Below are 10,174 nucleotides of genomic sequence, written 5' to 3'. Positions count from 1 at the left end.
CACTACGATCTGATCGCGGTGGCGAATACCTCTTAGGAGAGTTTAGGAATTACTTATCAGAGGCTGGGATTCAATCCCAATTGTCTGCACTGGAACACCCCAACAGAATGGTGTAGCGTAGCGAAGGAATAGGACTCTTATGGAGATGGTTAGATCGATGATGAGTTATTCGAATTACCAAATTCATTTTGGGGATATGCTCTGGAAACGCAGAGTATGTTCGAACTTAGTACCTTCTAAATCAGTTTCTTCTACTCCCATAGAATTGTGGAATGGGCGAAAACTCATCTAAGACATATTCGGATTTGGGGTAGTCCAGCATGTGCTGAAACCAGATCTTGATAAGTTAGAATCTCGTCAGAAGTTCATGTGTTTGTAGGATATCCCAAAGGAACGAAAGGTGGTTTATTTTATAGTCCTAAAGACCGAAGGTCATTGTTAGCACCAATGCCCGCTTTTAGAAGAAGACTATATAATGGATCACAAGCCCGAGTAAAGTTGTTTTAGAAGAACTTAGAGGACATGTCTACTTCAGCAACAGGACAAGATGAAGTACCACAAGAGACGCAACACGTGTCACACATGATACACAACCACGGATGCCTCGTCAGAGTGGGAGGGTTGTGACAAACTGAAAGATTCATGTTTTGGGAGAGTCTTGGACTTGATCCGGGTAAACATGAACTGATCCCAGTCATATGATAAGCACTCCAAGATATAGATGCAAGATCTTGGCAAAAGGCAATGAATTCAAATAGAGTCCATGTACTCTAATAAGGTTTGGGAGCTTGTAGAACCACCGATGGTGTAAAAGCCGTTGGATGCAAGTGGATCTACAAAAGGAAAAGAGGGATGACGGAAGGTAGAAACCTTCAAAGCTAGGCTTGTTGCAAAAGGGTACACTCAAAAGAGGGAATCGATTATGAGGAGACCTTTTCACCGTAGCCATGCTTAAGTCTATCCGGATACTCTTATCCATTCTTTGCTCATATGGATTATGAGATTTGGCAAATGGATGTCAAGACTTTCCTTAATGGAAGTCTTGAAGAGAACATCCATATGAAGCAACTGTAAGGGTTCATTGAAAAGGCAAAGAGCATCTAGTGTGCAAGCTCAATCGGTCCATTTATAGTGAGCAAGCTTCAGGTCTTGGAACATCCGGTTTAATGAAGTAATCCACATATGGATTTATTCAAAGTCCGGATGAGTCTTGTGTATATAAGAAGTGTAACGGAAACGTGGTGGTATTTCTTGTACTATACGTAGATGATATTTTGTTAATTGACAACAATGTCAAGGTATTATCAGACGTAAGGGTATGGTTGTCCAAACAATTTGATATGAAGGACTTAGGAGAATGTGCACACATTCTTGGGATCAAAGTTATAAGGGATCGTAAGAAAAGAATGAAGTGTCTATCCCAAGCTTCATATATAGATACAATCCTTGCTCGTTTTAGCATGCAGGATTCCAAGAAAGGTTTCTTACCTTTTAGACATGGAGTAGCTCTATCTAAAGAGATGTCTCCAAAGACATCAAAAGAGATAGAGGACATGAAAGCAGTTCCTTATGCTTCGGCTGTAGGAAGCCTAATGTATGCAATGCTATGTACGAGACCTGATATCTGTGGGCATGGTCAGCAGATATCAGAGTAACCCTGGACAAGGACATTGGACTGCAGTAAAGCATATATTAAAGTACCCGAGAAGGACTAGAGATTATATGCTAGTTTACCAAGCAGACGATCTGCTCCCTGTGGGTTACAGGATTCGATTTCCAGATAGGGATAATAGTAAGTCTACATCGGGCTATGTGTTTACTTTAGGAGGTGGAGCCATTTCATGGAGGAGTGTTAAGCGAAATGCGTTTCGGACTCAACCATGGAAGCTGAATATGTAGCAGCCTCTGAGGCAGCTAAAGAAGCAGTATGGCTCAGGAACTTTCTAATGGACTTAGATGTGATTCCTGGTTTGCCCAAAATCATCACAATTTATTGTGATAATAGTGGTGCAGTTGCAAACTCGAAGGAACCACGAGCCCATAAGGCAAGTAAACATATAGAGCGCAAGTACCACCTGATACGAGATATTGTGAAGCGAGGAGAAGTTGTCATCGCCAAGATTGCATCAGCGGATAACCTGGCAGATCCTTTCACTAAGGCCCTTCCGGCGAAAGCTTTCGATCGGCATGTGGAGGGAATGGGAATCAGATGTATGGTAGAAGATATGGCAGCTTAGTCATTAGTATAAGTGGGAGATTGTTGGAGTGTATACTGAAAGCCTAAGCTTTGTAAACATTTATTATGAATAAAGAATCACATTTGGTCTAATTGTCTACATTTGTTTGTAATTGTTCATTTAATTTATATTGTAGATAACATAGTATGTGGTGTCACATACAGAAGATGATGTTATCAGTACCTTATAAATTATAAACAGTAGCTCACGACCAAAATAGAAAAGGAACAAACCATTAGAAGGTCGTAGTGTAATTAGGTATTAGTTTATCTTGACTATATAATTACACTAGTACACTCAGAGTGTATTGAGTAGGACCATTTGAGGTCGTTTCTTTTATACTGACTTTATAAAGGAACAAAGACCTCAGTTATTATGGAAGTGTGTGCTCTTAATCCTAATATAATAACAAGCACATATATTTGATATTTATTTCTTTAATTTATCAATGGGTGAGATTTAGTTCGTTGAATCAATAAACCCGATAAGTTGGGAAATGATATCACTTATAGTGTGTGTTGTTGATTATAGAAGGAAACTGTGTCCTAGAGATACTAGGTTGATAATGTCCTCAAGAGGAGCTCATAAAGATTGTCATGTTAAACCCTGCAGGTGGACTTAGTCCGACTTGACAATAAGGTTGAGTGGTACTACTCTTGGACTTAGATATTAATTAAATGAGTTGTCAGTAACTCACTTAATTAGTGGACATTCGATATCTTAAACACAGGGAGACTAACACACTCATAATAAGAAGGAGCCCAAAAATGTAATTTGGGATTGGTGCGGTAGTTCAATAATAGTTCTCTAGTGGAATGAATTATTATTGATAAAATTAAGTTGTGTGTTCGGGGCGAACACGGGATGCTTAATTTTATCGGGAGACCAAAACCAATTCCTCCTCTCGGTCCCTATCGTAGCCTCTTATTTATAGAGTTCTATACCCACCTATACCCACTTTCTATACCCACCTAATAGGGGCCGGCCAAGCTAGCTTGGGAACCAAGCTAGGGCCGGCCTAGACCCTAGCTTGAACCCAAGCTAGTGGGGGCCGCCAAATTAAATTAAAAGGATTTTAATTTTAATTTTTATTATTATGTGGAAGATATAATTTAAAGAGAATTAAAATTAAAATATCTCTCTGTAAAAGATCTACAAAGATTAAAGAAAGAGATTAGATCTCTTTCCTTATTTGTAGATTGGAGAGATGTTTTATTTTTCTTTAAAAATTATTCACATGTTGATAAAATTAAAATTATAGAAATTTCCTTTTATCAACCATGAAGAGATTTTAAAGAGAAATTTTATTTTTTAAAATTTCCGGAAACAAATTAGGAAGTTTTAATTGTTGATTAAAACTTGTCCAATTTGTTCTCCAATGATGTGGCCGGCCATTGAAGATTGATTTGGAAAATTTATTTTATTTTTCTAAATTAAATCATGTCAAGGAAATTGAGGAAATTTTATTGTAATTAAATTTCCTAATTTGCCTAGGCCAAGGAATATAAAAGAAGGGGTGAGGGTGCCTTCATGAGACACAACCTCTATTATTTTCTCTCCCTCTTTTGTTCCTTGGTGTGGCCGGCCATCCTCTCCCTCTCTTCCTCTTGTGGTGGCCGAACCTCTCTCCCTTCCTTGGAGCTCTTGTGGTGGCCGGATACTACTTGGAGAAGAAGAAGAAGAAGGAGAGAAAGCTAGCATCTCTTGGAGCTTGGTTAGTATTTTGGTTTTCTTCTTTGGTGAAGTTCTTCCTTTGTGGCCGAACCTTGCTTGGAGGAGAAGAAGGTGGTTGGTGGTTTCTCATCTCGGTAGATCGTTGCCCACACAACGTCCGAGGTTAGAAGAGGAATACGGTAGAAGATCAAGAGGTTTTTCTACAAGGTATAACTAGTAATTTTTATTTCCGCATAATGTTAGTTATTTATGGAAATAATACCAAATACAAGAGGCTTACGTTCTAGTATTTCGAATATATTTTTCGATGTTGTGTTCTTTTGTTTTCTTTCTTTTCCTTGTGATTTGATTGTTCTCTTTGGTTAACCTAAAGTTATTTTAGGAAATTAAATATTAGCTTTCTATTAAAGGTTTTGTCTAGTCGGTGGTGGTTGCTCCCATATCCAAGAAGGTCATGTGCCTCGCCACGTCAGTACTGGGAACCTTTTATGGAAATTAATATTTAATGGAATTAATAACTTAAGGAGACTTGGGTCGAACGTGTTAAGTTCCGCAGGAGATCCAAGTCAAAACCTAAAAGAACAAATAGATTAAGTTTTGGATCAAACGTGTTAAGTTCCGCAGGCGATCCAAAATTTAATTTAAAAGAACACATGGTAGCTAGGAAAAGGTTCAGACCTTTGTACAAAATTTTTGTACAGTGGAACCTATAGGTTTTCCGAGTAGCAACCAACAATATTCACCAAGTTCAGTCGTTCATTTGATCAGCCAACCTGATGCCTCTGGGTTGAGTAACACCAGTCCGAGGGTACGGTTGGTCAATACAACAATTTCATGTGCTAAGAAATATGGGCGCAACCTCCGAGCAGTCAACACTAATGCATAAGCCAACTTTTCTAGTGTAGTATATCTACACTCAGCTCCTTTTAATAAGTGGCTAGAGAAATATATAGGTTGTTGTTCCTTTCCCTCCCGCCTAACTAATACAGAGCTTACAACATTTTCATTAGCTGACAAATATACTCAGAGGGTCTCTCCTACTATAGGCTTAGCTAATACAGGAAGAGTAGACAAGTAATCTTTTAACTCTTGAAAGGCCTTATCACATTCCTCGTTCCACTGAAACTTGTTTGCCTTCCGGAGTATCTTAAAGAAGTGAAAGCTACGATCGGCCAACCGGGAAATGAACCTAGACAAGGATGTAATCCAGCCAGTAAGTCTTTGAGCTTCTCTCATGTTGCGCGGAGGCTCCATGTTCTGAAGTGCCTTGACTTTGCTCGGGTTGGCCTCTATTCCTCGCTCGGACACCATATACCCCAGGAATTTTCCCCCTTTTGCTCTGAATAAACATTTGCTCGGATTCAACTTGAGCCCATATTGTCTCAATGTCTTGCAGGTCTCCTCTACATCCCTGCATAGATCAACAGCTTGAAGAGACTTAATTAAGATATCATCAACATATACTTCCATATTTCTCCCAATCTACTTCTGGAAGACCTTATTCATAAGCCTCTGATAAGTTGTTCCTGCATTTTTTAGTCCGAAGTGTTGGTGCGGTTAGCACTAACGATTTAACCCAGGTTTTGATGAATGACAAATCAGGTTAAGTTAGTTTGTTGTTGTCTGACACTTTGATCGAGTGTGCAGGAGAAGTCCAGACAGGTCGACGGGCTGACCGGATGTCTGGCACGAAGCCTAGCTAGGTCGACAGGCTGACCGGATAGCTAGCACGAAGTCCAAGCGGGTCGACGGGCTGACCGGACGCTTAGGCATGAAGTCCAGCTAGGTCGACGGGCTGACCGGATAGCTGGCATGAATTCCAGACGGGTCGACGGGCTGACCGGACGTCTGGCATGTAAGTGAGGTAAGTCACTGGAGGGGAGTGACTGCGAGGACGCGTTCCCGGGAAGGGAACATTAGGCGTCGATCTGGCTTAGATCCATTTCGGATATCTAAGTCGAGATCGTGACTAGATTTCGGTTTCGGAAAGACGGAATCTAAGTCATACTCTTTTCTGTTTCATACTCAATTTTGCTTATCTATACAACTGTGCTAACAATATGTGTTGCAGGGTATATTTTCCTCGGACTAACCTTTTCTTGCAGGAGAAGGACTTTCTGGAGAAGAGGGGTCAGGGCGCCCGGAGGGGATCCGGGCGCTCGGAGGTCCAGGCGCCCGGAAGGGATCCGGGCGCCCGGAGGTGAATTCTATCTAAACTGAGTCGTCGCCATGTGGAGTTCGCTGATTAGACCTGCTACGTCGCACCAGGGCGCCCAGAAGGGATCCAGGCGCCCAGAGCAGCATATAAAAGAAGCCCCAGGGGTGGAGCTTCAAAAACAATTCATCATCTCAGAACTCATAGACTGCTTGCTCTGCTGCTCTGCGCTCTAACGACGCTAACGAAGCTCCGACAACGTGCTCTTGTCCTTGTGGTTTTCTTTCTGTCGGTATAGTTTTGTTTTAATTTCATTAGTATTCATTGTACTATTTTTTGTAATCATTATTTCGAATTGCTAGTGAATTGCCCAACGAAAGTACTCACGGAGTACGGGCCTTCGAGTAGGAGTCGTCACATGCTCCGAACGAAGTAAAAATTACTGTGTTTATTGTTTTAAAATTCCGCTGCGTTTAACTCTCTTTAACACTACTTTTTAAATCGATATTCACCCCCCCTCTATCGATGTTTCACGATCCAACAAGTGGTATCAGAGTAGGTACCGCTTTAATTTGGTGCAACCACCAATCAGACAGGGGGTGAAAAATTAACCTTTATTTTTTTCATTTTTGTTTTTACGCTTAATTCCAATTTGATATTATTACCTGTTTTGGAAATTTTTTTCGTTGCAATTAAATCTAAATTGGTGCAACACCAATTTAGATACTTCTATTAATTTTTCCCGCACTACTAATCCAAGACCAAGTCTTGGGATATTTTTCTGTCGTTGTTTACTTGTGTGCAGGATGTCTCAACTAGAAGGTTTCAGCACAGTACGTCCTCCTCTATTCAACGGGGATGACTTCTCGTACTAGAAGAAAAGAATGGAGGTATACCTAAAGACTGACTACGATCAATGGTTCAGCATTATAAAGGCCTGCCGAGCTCCAGCCGACAACTCCGGAAATCCACTAGACATGAAACAGTGGACTTCGGACATGAGGAAAAAGGCGTCGACGGAAAACAAAGCAATCAATACGCTACACTGCGACCTAACACGAGAAGAGCTGAACCGGGTCGGACCGCATCAGAACGCTAAAGAATTAAGGGACAAATTGATCGAGCTGCATGAAGGAACGAGCGACGCAAAGGTAACAAAAAGAGATTTACTTTTAAATAAAATATTTAATATAAAAATGCAGGAAGGGGAAACGGCAAGTGAACTGCACGCGAGGATCAAGGACATCCTCAACGGACTCCACGCGATAGGTCATCAGATGGAAAACAGAGATTTAATCAGGTACGCACTAAATGCTTTTCCACGTAATAGTTTGTGGGCATCGATCGTAGATGCCTACAAAATTTCTAAAAATTTATCTAAATTAAAGTTAGACGAGCTTTTTTGTGAGTTAGAATGTAACAACCACCCTCCTTACTACTTCTCTGAGGGTGACCGCTACCGATTCTACTATCTTCACATAACTAATGCTACTCACTATTAACACTAGAGATGCTCTTACCCATTTATATATCAAGAAATTCACATGTCTATTAGAACTTTAAACTGCTGTCATTTAAAATTTTTTTTTTCTTACTAATTAAACATGCAAAAAGGTGTAACATAATCAAGTGTAGCATGTAGGCAATGAAACTTGCTTGTTACTTCTGTTAAATACTTAATAGCAGATTCATTAATAAAGGCAGATTTCCATTCAACAAGAATAAACTTCATAGCAGATTTAAACCTTTAAATGTTAATACTCTACAGCATGCATAATCTTCAACTGTAACAAGAGGAGAATAGTTTAAAAAAAAACAACTAAACCTTTAAATGTTAATACTCTACAGCATGCATCAATACTGGCAGCACATAAGGCAGCATACTACAAGTGGTCAAATACTAATACGCACATAGCAATACTAATCTTATATCCTCACTACAGCAACCCAGAAACAAATTCCAGCATGCAACAGGAATCCCAAAGGCAGATAAGTATTTCGGCAGAGACATTTTTTTTTTTCCCAGGTTTAACCAATGCAATCCAAAACCGAACCTCATGGTAGATTACATTTCCAGCATGCATAAGGAGAACTTCTGAGCATTTTAAAACCAAGCATTTTACCAAGTATCATCTATGCATTTAATCAACCGAATGGTTCCAGAACTCAACAAAACAAAAGTATTTGACCAACTTCAATACAGTAAAACAGGGAGAGCATAAAGAATCTGAATTTTTTTATTAATTCTCCTAGTTATTTAAGAAGAAACCTAAATAATTTAACTTGCAGAAATTTAAAAGCAAGGTCCCCAAATCTTCCATCTCCGCCATCCACACACACATCATCAGTGTCTCCTTGTCGCCTTCTTCTATGCCATTTTAGCCTTTCCTTTATTTTTATCCATATCTGCAGTAGGAGGAAAAGTAGCATCTATAAGCTAAAAGCTTAGTAAGTGCTTTCTACTCACAAAATCCGATAAGGAATGCATAAACATTAAAGAAAGCAGAGAGTACATGCTCAACATGAAAATAGCAATATAGAACTACATCATGCATCTCTAAAGGAAACAACCATTTAACTTGCTAGAATTTGCAACTTGGATAAAGGAGCTTGTTCTATTTGTTTCCAAATTAATACTTTTATACTTTAAAATAATATTCAACTTTACTTGGGCCCGGCATTGTACCACTTTGCGCGCCTTTCTTAATGAGAATTGAGGTAGCTAATCCCAAAACCATTAAGACACTTCTAGACCTTATGTCTAGGGGCAACTTGGAGCCCATCCCTTGGACTTTGTGTCCGGTACATGCACTTTTAAAAGTAAAATACTTTTCTTTATATCCTTCTTTAAATACTTCTTCCAATAAAATGCCTTGGCACTTATTTGTGTGCTTTGATTCTAAATTCTGGAATTTAGGATCAGATTGTGACTTAGTCTTTCTTTACTTGCACTTCTCTCATTTATTCATTATACGAGAGATTCTAAAGCATATATCACTATATAAGCCAGTACTTATTCAAACTAATCTCCACAGAGTTTTAAAAACAACTACACTACTGGTAAGTAACATGGTATATTGCAAACAGAATTTCAACAGTAAATAACAAAACTACATGGTCATAGATGGTAACCTTAGATAGGCTCACAGCAGTAAAAGTTTCTACACATCAAGCTTGTAACAACTAACTTATTCATGAACCTAACAATCTTTCATCATGCTGTAGCTTGAAGAAATTTATACCCACTTAAACATGCTTGAATTGTGAGGTAAACACATCAAAAAAACATGCTGTGATAAAACAAGGGAACATCAAGATTCTGTCCGTGCACTAAAAGCTTCAAAGGATTGAAACCAAATCTTAATCCGGATTGTTAGAGCAAGGGTTGAAATCAAAACCATATGCTAGAATGAAAAAGACTGCTCTTGTTCATTACACAATAACAAAACGCAAACGAAAACCCCGAAAGCTACTCCTACCGCAGGTGAGAAGCACTTACATCCGGTTCTTGGACTTACAATCCGAAGGAAACGCTCTAGGGTTTCGGTGGAGCTCCGATTTCTCCCTTTTTCTTGTGTTTCCCGAGCTCCCCTTGCCGGAATGGTCACCCACGCGTGGAGACCGGCCGGAAAACGCCTCGCCGATGTCGAGAGGGGGAAACCCTAGCCTTGGCTGCGGTTTCGCCCGAGAGAGTCGGCGCCGTCGCGAGAGAGGAGAGGAGAAATTTCGAGAGAAAGTTTTTTAGGTTTTCCTCTCTTAACTTAACCTCTTTTTATAACCTAGTTTGAATTCGATTCCAACTATGCTTAAATCTATTTCTCTCCATACTAGGTTAATAAAACACGCGCAGTCCAGTTGGTTAGTCGGCTCTCAACCAAACCAAGGGTCTAGGCTTCGAATCCTTATCGGTGCACCTTTTTATTTTCAAAGTTTATTTTCGATTTCTAAAATATCGCTTAACTATGCTATAAACTTAATTCTTTCCTTATAAGGTTAACAAAAAAACTTGTAGCTCAGCTGGTTGGGCTGGGTTCAGCTGAGATTCGGTTCGGGTCAAGGTCTTGGGTTCGAGTCTCCCCTTCAACATTTTTTTTATCAAAACTTCTTT

Source organism: Zingiber officinale, chromosome 2A (assembly GCF_018446385.1).
Source record: "Zingiber officinale cultivar Zhangliang chromosome 2A, Zo_v1.1, whole genome shotgun sequence".
Taxonomy (NCBI): domain Eukaryota; kingdom Viridiplantae; phylum Streptophyta; class Magnoliopsida; order Zingiberales; family Zingiberaceae; genus Zingiber; species Zingiber officinale.
Note: the sequence above shows the minus strand (reverse complement) of the source record.